Raw genomic sequence first — 12,596 nt, 5'->3', positions numbered from 1 at the left:
AAAGCTGTGGAAGAAAACTTGTTTCCGCTCGGTTTCGAGCCGAGGACCTTTCGCGTGTGAAGCGAACGTGATGACCACTACACTACGGAAACCTTGGGAAAGCACGACGGAAATCATCGTTGGAGACTTTCCCAAACTGAGCTGACGTGTGTTGCCACGCGAGGACATCCCGGAAATAACACATTTCGGTATGATGGTCCCGTGGGCATAGAAGAGGAAAGAGCTCCCCGTCGGGGAATCGAACCCCGGTCTTCCGCGTGACAGGCGGAGATACTGTCCATTATACTAACGAGGATTGCCCTGGCCTAACAGGAGGCATGGCACGGAAATATGGCACACTGTCTGTCTACTTCAGACATTGCAAGAGGTGCACTCATTCAGAGTGAATGTCTGAGTGAATACCTACCCTAGGGGGTCCTCACTCAGATAATGAAGAAGATCATACATTTCTTCCCGGGAAAGTTACATTCGGAAAGGCCCCATCAGGCCATCTGCAACAGGAACCTTCAGATGAGGCCATAAAAATAAAGAAAGACTATCCACTACAGGACAGGTCTCCCCCGCAAAGTGATGGCCTCAGGAAGACAAATGATTTTACTGTGGTCTTTCAGCAAGGATGGGATAAGTCAGGCCAAATGACTATGCCAGACTATGGCTCCAGTTTGTAAAATGCAACAGCCAGAGGTTCGGAGAAGCTAATTTACTGACTGGTACAACAATGGTTTGCCACTTCAGTACACATTTTCTCAGTCTTTGAGTTATCTGTTTAACAAATACCGAAAAAGCAGTTTGAATCCAGTTCTGGTTGTCAAAGTCCATCCATCTGATTCTTTGTTGATCAAGGCAAGGGTCAGCAAAAAGTTTCCCCATGCACACTTTAGAAGTACTGCTGTTTCCGCTCGGCTTCGAGCCGAGGACCTTTCGCCTGTCAGGCGAACGTGATGACCACTACACTATGGAAACTTGGATGAAGTAATTGAGATGTGAGATTTTCCCGAAGTACAACGAGCCTGGTAGCAATAAATGTGTGTTTTGACAGGAGGGAGCAAAAGGTCACATTTTCATATGAAGGACCCATGGGCACAGAAAACGAAAGAGTGTCCAGAAACATGAACGTTTGATTAGATTGTGGCGAATTTAGCTAACATTCACATTGATCTTATTGTGATGTATCAAGGTAAAAAGGTATCTATCTATCTATCTATCTATCTATCTATCTATCTATCTATCTATCTATCTATCTATCTATCTATCTATCTATCTATCTGGGGTGTGTCCGATAAAGTGTCTATGACAAAATATGTTCTCCAGTTTGAACAGTGCAACAGCAATTGCACAACTGAGGATCGCAGAAGCTAATTTACTGACTCGAACTACATTGGTTTGCCACTTAAATACAATGTTTGTCAGTCTTTGAGTTCTCTATTGTACAAATCCAGAAAAAGTTAATTCAATCCAGTTGTGGTTGCCATCTATTTGATTTTTGTTGATCAAGATAAGGGTCAGCAAAATTTGTTTCATGGAGACTTTGAAAGTTTGCTTTTGAACACTACAGAACAGTACCTTGACAAGTGGTCGACTGGGGGATGCAGCCTTTACCAGTATCTACTGATTGTGATAGTCCTTTTCAAAAATCAGCTGCACTCCATTTGTCAACTTTGTTGATTTCTCTCCAGACTGTCGATGTCTGATTTCCGTTGATACCACATGTCTGGCTGACAAAGAGCTTCTGAAGGCTCTCTCCTTTGGCGTATTTCCCATCTGAATCAAACTCAAGAGAGGAGGTCTTCAGTTATCTTTCAACAGCAGCTGAAATACTCTGAAATACGCTCTCATTGGGATCAGTTGCCATACACACATTTAAAGAATCCCGAAAGCTGTGGAAGAAAACTTGTTTCCGCTCGGTTTCGAGCCGAGGACCTTTCGCGTGTGAAGCGAACGTGATGACCACTACACTACGGAAACCATCGTTGGAGACTTTCCCAAACTGAGCTGACGTGTGTTACCACGCGAGGACATCCCGGAAATAACACATTTCGGTATGATGGTCCCGTGGGCATAGAAGAGTAAAGAGCTCCCCGTCGGGGAATCGAACCCCGGTCTTCCGCGTGACAGGCGGAGATACTGTCCATTATACTAACGAGGATTGCCCTGGCCTAACAGGAGGCATGGCACGAAAATATGGCACACTGTCTGTCTACTTCAGACATTGCAAGAGGTGCACTCATTCAGAGTGAATGTCTGAGTGAATACCTACCCTAGGGGGTCCTCACTCAGATAATGAAGAAGATCATACATTTCTTCCCGGGAAAGTTACATTCGGAAAGGCCCCATCAGGCCATCTGCAACAGGAACCTTCAGATGAGGCCATAAAAATAAAGAAAGACTATCCACTACAGGACAGGTCTCCCCCGCAAAGTGATGGCCTCAGGAAGACAAATGCTTTTACTGTGGTCTTTCAGCAAGGATGGGATAAGTCAGGCCAAATGACTATGCCAGACTATGGCTCCAGTTTGTAAAATGCAACAGCCAGAGGTTCGGAGAAGCTAATTTACTGACTGGTACAACAATGGTTTGCCACTTCAGTACACATTTTCTCAGTCTTTGAGTTATCTGTTTAACAAATACCGAAAAAGCAGTTTGAATCCAGTTCTGGTTGTCAAAGTCCATCCATCTGATTCTTTGTTGATCAAGGCAAGGGTCAGCAAAAAGTTTCCCCATGCACACTTTAGAAGTACTGCTGTTTCCGCTCGGCTTCGAGCCAAGGACCTTTCGCCTGTCAGGCGAACATGATGACCACTACACTATGGAAACTTTGATGAAGTAACTGAGATGGGAGATTTTCCCGAAGTACAACGAGCCTGGTAGCAATAAATGTGTGTTTTGACAGGAGGGAGCAAAAGGTCACATTTTCATATGAAGGACCCATGGGCACAGAAAATGAAAGAGTGTCCAGAAACATGAACGTTTGATTAGATTGTGGCGAATTTAGCTAACATTCACATTGATCTTATTGTGATGTATCAAGGTAAAAAGGTATCTATCTATCTATCTATCTATCTATCTATCTATCTATCTATCTATCTATCTATCTATCTATCTATCTATCTATCTATCTATCTATCTATCTATCTATCTGGGGTGTGTCCGATAAAGTGTCTATGACAAAATATGTTCTCCAGTTTGAACAGTGCAACAGCAATTGCACAACTGAGGATCGCAGAAGCTAATTTACTGACTCGAACTACATTGGTTTGCCACTTAAATACAATGTTTGTCAGTCTTTGAGTTCTCTATTGTACAAATCCAGAAAAAGTTAATTCAATCCAGTTGTGGTTGCCATCTATTTGATTTTTGTTGATCAAGATAAGGGTCAGCAAAATTTGTTTCATGGAGACTTTGAAAGTTTGCTTTTGAACACTACAGAACAGTACCTTGACAAGTGGTCGACTGGGGGATGCAGCCTTTACCAGTATCTACTGATTGTGATAGTCCTTTTCAAAAATCAGCTGCACTCCATTTGTCAACTTTGTTGATTTCTCTCCAGACTGTCGATGTCTGATTTCCGTTGATACCACGTCTGGCTGACAAAGAGCTTCTGAAGGCTCTCTCCTTTGGCGTATTCCCCATCTGAATCAAACTCAAGAGAGGAGGTCTTCAGTTATCTTTCAACAGCAGCTGAAATACTCTGAAATACGCTCTCATTGGGATCAGTTGCCATACACACATTTAAAGAATCCCGAAAGCTGTGGAAGAAAGCTTGTTTCCGCTCGGTTTCGAGCCGAGGACCTTTCGCGTGTGAAGCGAACGTGATGACCACTACACTACGGAAACCTTGGGAAAGCACTACGGAAATCATCGTTGGAGACTTTCCCAAACTGAGCTGACGTGTGTTGCCACGCGAGGACATCCCGGAAATAACACATTTCGGTATGATGGTCCCGTGGGCATAGAAGAGGAAAGAGCTCCCCGTCGGGGAATCGAACCCCGGTCTTCCGCGTGACAGGCGGAGATACTGTCCATTATACTAACGAGGATTGCCCTGGCCTAACAGGAGGCATGGCACGAAAATATGGCACACTGTCTGTCTACTTCAGCCATTGCAAGAGGTGCACTCATTCAGAGTGAATGTCTGAGTGAATACCTACCCTAGGGGGTCCTCACTCAGATAATGAAGAAGATCATACATTTCTTCCCGGGAAAGTTACATTCGGAAAGGCCCCATCAGGCCATCTGCAACAGGAACCTTCAGATGAGGCCATAAAAATAAAGAAAGACTATCCACTACAGGACAGGTCTCCCCCGCAAAGTGATGGCCTCAGGAAGACAAATGCTTTTACTGTGGTCTTTCAGCAAGGATGGGATAAGTCAGGCCAAATGACTATGCCAGACTATGGCTCCAGTTTGTAAAATGCAACAGCCAGAGGTTCGGAGAAGCTAATTTACTGACTGGTACAACAATGGTTTGCCACTTCAGTACACATTTTCTCAGTCTTTGAGTTATCTGTTTAACAAATACCGAAAAAGCAGTTTGAATCCAGTTCTGGTTGTCAAAGTCCATCCATCTGATTCTTTGTTGATCAAGGCAAGGGTCAGCAAAAAGTTTCCCCATGCACACTTTAGAAGTACTGCTGTTTCCGCTCGGCTTCGAGCAGAGGACCTTTCGCCTGTCAGGCGAACGTGATGACCACTACACTATGGAAACTTGGATGAAGTAACTGAGATGGGAGATTTTCCCGAAGTACAACGAGCCTGGTAGCAATAAATGTGTGTTTTGACAGGAGGGAGCAAAAGGTCACATTTTCATATGAAGGACCCATGGGCACAGAAAACGAAAGAGTGTCCAGAAACATGAACGTTTGATTAGATTGTGGCGAATTTAGCTAACATTCACATTGATCTTATTGTGATGTATCAAGGTAAAAAGGTATCTATCTATCTATCTATCTATCTATCTATCTATCTATCTATCTATCTATCTATCTATCTATCTATCTATCTATCTATCTATCTGGGGTGTGTCCGATAAAGTGTCTATGACAAAATATGTTCTCCAGTTTGAACAGTGCAACAGCAATTGCACAACTGAGGATCGCAGAAGCTAATTTACTGACTCGAACTACATTGGTTTGCCACTTAAATACAATGTTTGTCAGTCTTTGAGTTCTCTATTGTACAAATCCAGAAAAAGTTAATTCAATCCAGTTGTGGTTGCCATCTATTTGATTTTTGTTGATCAAGATAAGGGTCAGCAAAATTTGTTTCATGGAGACTTTGAAAGTTTGCTTTTGAACACTACAGAACAGTACCTTGACAAGTGGTCGACTGGGGGATGCAGCCTTTACCAGTATCTACTGATTGTGAAAGTCCTTTTCAAAATTCAGCTGCACTCCATTTGTCAACTTTGTTGATTTCTCTCCAGACTGTCGATGTCTGATTTCCGTTGATACCACATGTCTGGCTGACAAAGAGCTTCTGAAGGCTCTCTCCTTTGGCGTATTCCCCATCTGAATCAAACTCAAGAGAGGAGGTCTTCAGTTATCTTTCAACAGCAGCTGAAATACTCTGAAATACGCTCTCATTGGGATCAGTTGCCATACACACATTTAAAGAATCCCGAAAGCTGTGGAAGAAAACTTGTTTCCGCTCGGTTTCGAGCCGAGGACCTTTCGCGTGTGAAGCGAACGTGATGACCACTACACTACGGAAACCTTGGGAAAGCACTACGGAAATCATCGTTGGAGACTTTCCCAAACTGAGCTGACGTGTGTTGCCACGCGAGGACATCCCGGAAATAACACATTTCGGTATGATGGTCCCGTGGGCATAGAAGAGGAAAGAGCTCCCCGTCGGGGAATCGAACCCCGGTCTACCGCGTGACAGGCGGAGATACTGTCCATTATACTAACGAGGATTGCCCTGGCCTAACAGGAGGCATGGCACGAAAATATGGCACACTGTCTGTCTACTTCAGACATTGCAAGAGGTGCACTCATTCAGAGTGAATGTCTGAGTGAATACCTACCCTAGGGGGTCCTCACTCAGATAATGAAGAAGATCATACATTTCTTCCCGGGAAAGTTACATTCGGAAAGGCCCCATCAGGCCATCTGCAACAGGAACCTTCAGATGAGGCCATAAAAATAAAGAAAGACTATCCACTACAGGACAGGTCTCCCCCGCAAAGTGATGGCCTCAGGAAGACAAATGCTTTTACTGTGGTCTTTCAGCAAGGATGGGATAAGTCAGGCCAAATGACTATGCCAGACTATGGCTCCAGTTTGTAAAATGCAACAGCCAGAGGTTCGGAGAAGCTAATTTACTGACTGGTACAACAATGGTTTGCCACTTCAGTACACATTTTCTCAGTCTTTGAGTTATCTGTTTAACAAATACCGAAAAAGCAGTTTGAATCCAGTTCTGGTTGTCAAAGTCCATCCATCTGATTCTTTGTTGATCAAGGCAAGGGTCAGCAAAAAGTTTCCCCATGCACACTTTAGAAGTACTGCTGTTTCCGCTCGGCTTCGAGCCAAGGACCTTTCGCCTGTCAGGCTAACGTGATGACCACTACACTATGGAAACTTTGATGAAGTAACTGAGATGGGAGATTTTCCCGAAGTACAACGAGCCTGGTAGCAATAAATGTGTGTTTTGACAGGAGGGAGCAAAAGGTCACATTTTCATATGAAGGACCCATGGGCACAGAAAATGAAAGAGTGTCCAGAAACATGAACGTTTGATTAGATTGTGGCGAATTTAGCTAACATCAAAGTCAAAGTCAAAGTCAAAGTGTCTTTATTTGTCCCAACAGGGAAAATTGATTTGCAGCCGGGAAGATCCACACATTCAAACACATACACAAATAGACAACACCAAATAACATGTAACATATAACGTATCATCATGGGCAGATTAAAGGGACCTACTGCAAGATAAGATATGATTCAAAATGCCAATAATGTACACTGTACAAACAAATAAATAATAAATAAACAGCAGGGGCCTAAAGTGCAAATCCAACAGGTTACAACAGCCATAAACAGTCTGTATATACATACAATTAATTATCTACTGTTTAGCAACTGAATGGCCGTGGGGACAAAGGAAACCTTAAATCTCTTGGTGCGAAGAGCAGGCACCTTCCACCGACGGCCTGAGGGCAACAATATAAACTCAGACTGGAGGGGGTGATCCACACACTCCCGAATCAAGGGAGCCTTCCTAAGAACTTGCCTGCTATACATATCAGTAAGCTGCATTTGACTCCTCCCTGTAACCTTACTGGCCACTTTAACAAGGTTGGCGAGCCTGTTTTTATTGGCCAGAGTCAGGTTTCCATACCAGGCAACCACACAGAACATAAGAACAGATTCAATGAAGCTTCTATAAAAGAGGGTCATCATCTCCGAACAGACATTAAAAGAATACATTTTCCTCAGAAAATAAAGCCGTTGCTGTACTTTCTTTGTTGTGGAGGCAACATGAGCGTCAAAACACAATTTATTGTCAACGACCACTCCCAAATATTTATAGCTGTCCACCAGCTCAATCTCTGCACCTTTAATGCTGGTTAATGCAGGACAAGGTTTGGACTTCCTAAAACTGATAATCATGTCCTTCGTCTTTGACACATTAATATGAAGAAAGGATTTATCACACCATGATACAAAATCATTTATGACGGACCCATGCAACAGCTGATCCTCTTCAAGAAGACTCACGATGACGGAGTCGTCAGCAAATTTAATAATGTGACTGTTAGCATAGTTGCTGCGACAATCATTCGTGTACAATATGTATAATAAAGGGGAGAGACAACATCCTTGAGGAGATCCAGTGGAGGACTGCAGCTGATTTGAAAGGGAGCCATTTACCCTCACACACTGGGAACGGTTTGTTAAAAAGTCTAATATCCAGCCAACAAGATTAAAATCCAGATTAAAAAGACTGATTAATTTCACTCCCAAGAGATGTGGCTGGATAGTATTAAAAGCAGAAGAAAAATCTATAAACAACAATCTGGCCTGAGTTTTTGATTCCTCAAGGTGACGATAAAGAAAGTGTAACAATGTGACAGTGGCGTCCTCCACACCTCTACCAGCCCTATACGCAAATTGCAGGGGGTCCAGTAATTCCTCTACCTGCAGTAAAATTTCATTTTTAATGAGCTTCTCTAGGGTCTTCATAACTAGAGATGTCAACGCCACAGGCCTGAAATCATTTAGTGATGAAGGCTTTTTTATCTTTGCAACGGGGACAATAGTGGAATGTTTCCATAACTTAGGGACCCTTTGTTGCTGGAGGGATAGGGTAAAGATAAAATGGAAGATGCTGCTCAGCTGTTCAGCACAAGTTGCGAGAGTATGGCCACAAATGTTATCAGGTCCAGGACTCTTCCTCTTTTTAGTTTGTTTTAAGTATCTTTCGATATTTTTGACATCCAAAGAAAAAGCAGGAGGAACTCTTGTTGTGTCCTTTAATGTATTCACCGTATCGGTGAAGTCATGATTATCAAATCTTGAATAAAAACAGTTTAACTCATCAGCCAACTGCTTATCAGAATTAAAACCAGTCAGGGCAATGTTCCTGTCACCTCTATCAGTACACCCAGTCATAAGTTTCATACCATTCCAGGCCTGTTTTAAGTTATTACTGCCAAGCTCAGCTTCAATTTTGTCCTTATACACAAGTTTGGACCTTTTAATTTCAGATCTAATCTCCTTCTTGATTTCTCTAACCTCAGTAACATTACCCTCCTTAAAAGCGTTTTTCCTTTTCTGAAACAAGCCTTTAAGGTCTGACGAGGTCCAAGGTTTATTATTAGGAAAAACCTTCACAACCTTGGTTGGAATGACATTGTCTCTGCAGAAGGAGATGTAGCTGCATACCACATCCGTCAGTTCATCTATATCGTCCGAAGAGTCTGTGAAAACCGACCAGTCGGTGCAATCAAAGCACCCCTGCAGGGCGAGAGAGGACTCCTCGTTCCAGAGCATCACCTGCCTACTGCGCACCTTCTCCCTCCTCAGCACAGTCTTATAGACAGGGTGAAGATGTACCGTATTGTGGTCAGAAGATCCGAGGGGCGGACCCGCCACGGACCTATATGCTCCCTTTATGGAGCCGTAACAGAGGTCCAGCGTTTTCTCATAACGCGTAGGGCAATTGACATACTGATAAAAACTGTTCAGTGTTTTCTTTAAGTTACAGCGATTAAAATCTCCCAAAATTATATTGGGAGCATCAGGAGAATTTGATTGGAGGGACTGAATCACTCTCGAGATGGTATTGGCTGCAACTTCCACGTTTGCCCTGGGATGTATGTAAACAATAGTGACGTAGACACGAGGGAATTCCCTCGGAAGATAAAAGGGTCTCAGAGACACTGACAGGAGCTCAATGTCCGGCAAGCACAACTTCTCACACACGGTGAAGTTGTTACACCATCTTCGGTTAATGTACAGGCACACACCCCCTCCCTGTTTTTTGTGTGTTACCTCGCTGTCCCGGTCCAGTCGAATTGGAGCTCCGAAGCCAGTAAGATCCAGTGAAGCGTCAGAATCCGAGGCGGAAAGCCACGTTTCAGTGAAGCCCAAAAGACAAGCATCCCGATATTCCCGCAGATGAGTGACATGCCCATGTAACCCATCAATTTTATTCCTTAGTGATTGGACGTTAGCGAGAATAATAGAAGGCAGGGGGATGCGGTTGTTATGAAGTTGCCTCCGTAGCCGCTGACGCACTCCGCCTTTCTTCCCTCTTTTCCTTTTGTTGACCACCTTCTGGGAGTTAGTCCTTGCGATCTCAGAATTATTATTCCATATCTCCGGACTGATATTGGAGATCTGAGTTGGGAAAAGTTTAGGATCCAGGGTCTGGTGAATCCATTTTTCATTCAAAAGAAACTCACGTGTGTATCGAATTGTTTGTGAATGCCCGTAACTCCACACAAAGTTCATGGACAAGATCACCAAAAACAGGCGAAATAAAATCTCCATCTCTCCAGACACCAACTCAACAGCAATTGGGACTAAAATCTAGCCCATGTGAGACGAACAGTACATAAAAAACACTCAACCACAGGAACAAAGGATCCTACTGCCGGTCGCCACATGAGCAGCCCCCCAGTGCTAAAGGGGCGCTGATCCCATTGATCTTATTGTGATGTATCAAGGTAAAAAGGTATCTATCTATCTATCTATCTATCTATCTATCTATCTATCTATCTATCTATCTATCTATCTATCTATCTATCTATCTATCTGTCTATCTATCTATCTGGGGTGTGTCCGATAAAGTGTCTATGACAAAATATGTTCTCCAGTTTGAACAGTGCAACAGCAATTGCACAACTGAGGATCGCAGAAGCTAATTTACTGACTCGAACTACATTGGTTTGCCACTTAAATACAATGTTTGTCAGTCTTTGAGTTCTCTATTGTACAAATCCAGAAAAAGTTAATTCAATCCAGTTGTGGTTGCCATCTATTTGATTTTTGTTGATCAAGATAAGGGTCAGCAAAATTTGTTTCATGGAGACTTTGAAAGTTTGCTTTTGAACACTACAGAACAGTACCTTGACAAGTGGTCGACTGGGGGATGCAGCCTTTACCAGTATCTACTGATTGTGATAGTCCTTTTCAAAAATCAGCTGCACTCCATTTGTCAACTTTGTTGATTTCTCTCCAGACTGTCGATGTCTGATTTCCGTTGATACCACATGTCTGGCTGACAAAGAGCTTCTGAAGGCTCTCTCCTTTGGCGTATTCCCCATCTGAATCAAGCTCAAGAGAGGAGGTCTTCAGTTATCTTTCAACAGCAGCTGAAATACTCTGAAATACGCTCTCATTGGGATCAGTTGCCATACACACATTTAAAGAATCCCGAAAGCTGTGGAAGAAAACTTGTTTCCGCTCGGTTTCGAGCCAAGGACCTTTCGCGTGTGAAGCGAACGTGATGACCACTACACTACGGAAACCTTGGGAAAGCACTACGGAAATCATCGTTGGAGACTTTCCCAAACTGAGCTGACGTGTGTTGCCACGCAAGGACATCCCGGAAATAACACATTTCGGTATGATGGTCCCGTGGGCATAGAAGAGGAAAGAGCTCCCCGTCTCCCTGTCTGTCTACTTCAGACATTGCAAGAGGTGCACTCATTCAGAGTGAATGTCTGAGTGAATACCTACCCTAGGGGGTCCTCACTCAGATAATGAAGAAGATCATACATTTCTTCCCGGGAAAGTTACATTCGGAAAGGCCCCATCAGGCCATCTGCAACAGGAACCTTCAGATGAGGCCATAAAAATAAAGAAAGACTATCCACTACAGGACAGGTCTCCCCCGCAAAGTGATGGCCTCAGGAAGACAAATGCTTTTACTGTGGTCTTTCAGCAAGGATGGGATAAGTCAGGCCAAATGACTATGCCAGACTATGGCTCCAGTTTGTAAAATGCAACAGCCAGAGGTTCGGAGAAGCTAATTTACTGACTGGTACAACAATGGTTTGCCACTTCAGTACACATTTTCTCAGTCTTTGAGTTATCTGTTTAACAAATACCGAAAAAGCAGTTTGAATCCAGTTCTGGTTGTCAAAGTCCATCCATCTGATTCTTTGTTGATCAAGGCAAGGGTCAGCAAAAAGTTTCCCCATGCACACTTTAGAAGTACTGCTGTTTCCGCTCGGCTTCGAGCCGAGGACCTTTCGCCTGTCAGGCGAACGTGATGACCACTACACTATGGAAACTTTGATGAAGTAACTGAGATGGGAGATTTTCCCGAAGTACAACGAGCCTGGTAGCAATAAATGTGTGTTTTGACAGGAGGGAGCAAAAGGTCACATTTTCATATGAAGGACCCATGGGCACAGAAAACGAAAGAGTGTCCAGAAAAATGAACGTTTGATTAGATTGTGGCGAATTTAGCTAACATTCACATTGATCTTATTGTGATGTATCAAGGTAAAAAGGTATCTATCTATCTATCTATCTATCTATCTATCTATCTATCTATCTATCTATCTATCTATCTATCTATCTGGGGTGTGTCCGATAAAGTGTCTATGACAAAATATGTTCTCCAGTTTGAACAGTGCAACAGCAATTGCACAACTGAGGATCGCAGAAGCTAATTTACTGACTCGAACTACATTGGTTTGCCACTTAAATACAATGTTTGTCAGTCTTTGAGTTCTCTATTGTACAAATCCAGAAAAAGTTAATTCAATCCAGTTGTGGTTGCCATCTATTTGATTTTTGTTGATCAAGATAAGGGTCAGCAAAATTTGTTTCATGGAGACTTTGAAAGTTTGCTTTTGAACACTACAGAACAGTACCTTGACAAGTGGTCGACTGGGGGATGCAGCCTTTACCAGTATCTACTGATTGTGATAGTCCTTTTCAAAAATCAGCTGCACTCCATTTGTCAACTTTGTTGATTTCTCTCCAGACTGTCGATGTCTGATTTCCGTTGATACCACATGTCTGGCTGACAAAGAGCTTCTGAAGGCTCTCTCCTTTGGCGTATTCCCCATCTGAATCAAACTCAAGAGAGGAGGTCTTCAGTTATCTTTCAACAGCAGCTGAAATACTCTGAAA

Source organism: Microchirus variegatus (genome assembly GCF_963457635.1).
Source record: "Microchirus variegatus genome assembly, chromosome: 16".
Classification (NCBI taxonomy): domain Eukaryota; kingdom Metazoa; phylum Chordata; class Actinopteri; order Pleuronectiformes; family Soleidae; genus Microchirus; species Microchirus variegatus.
This window is presented reverse-complemented; position numbering follows the sequence as displayed.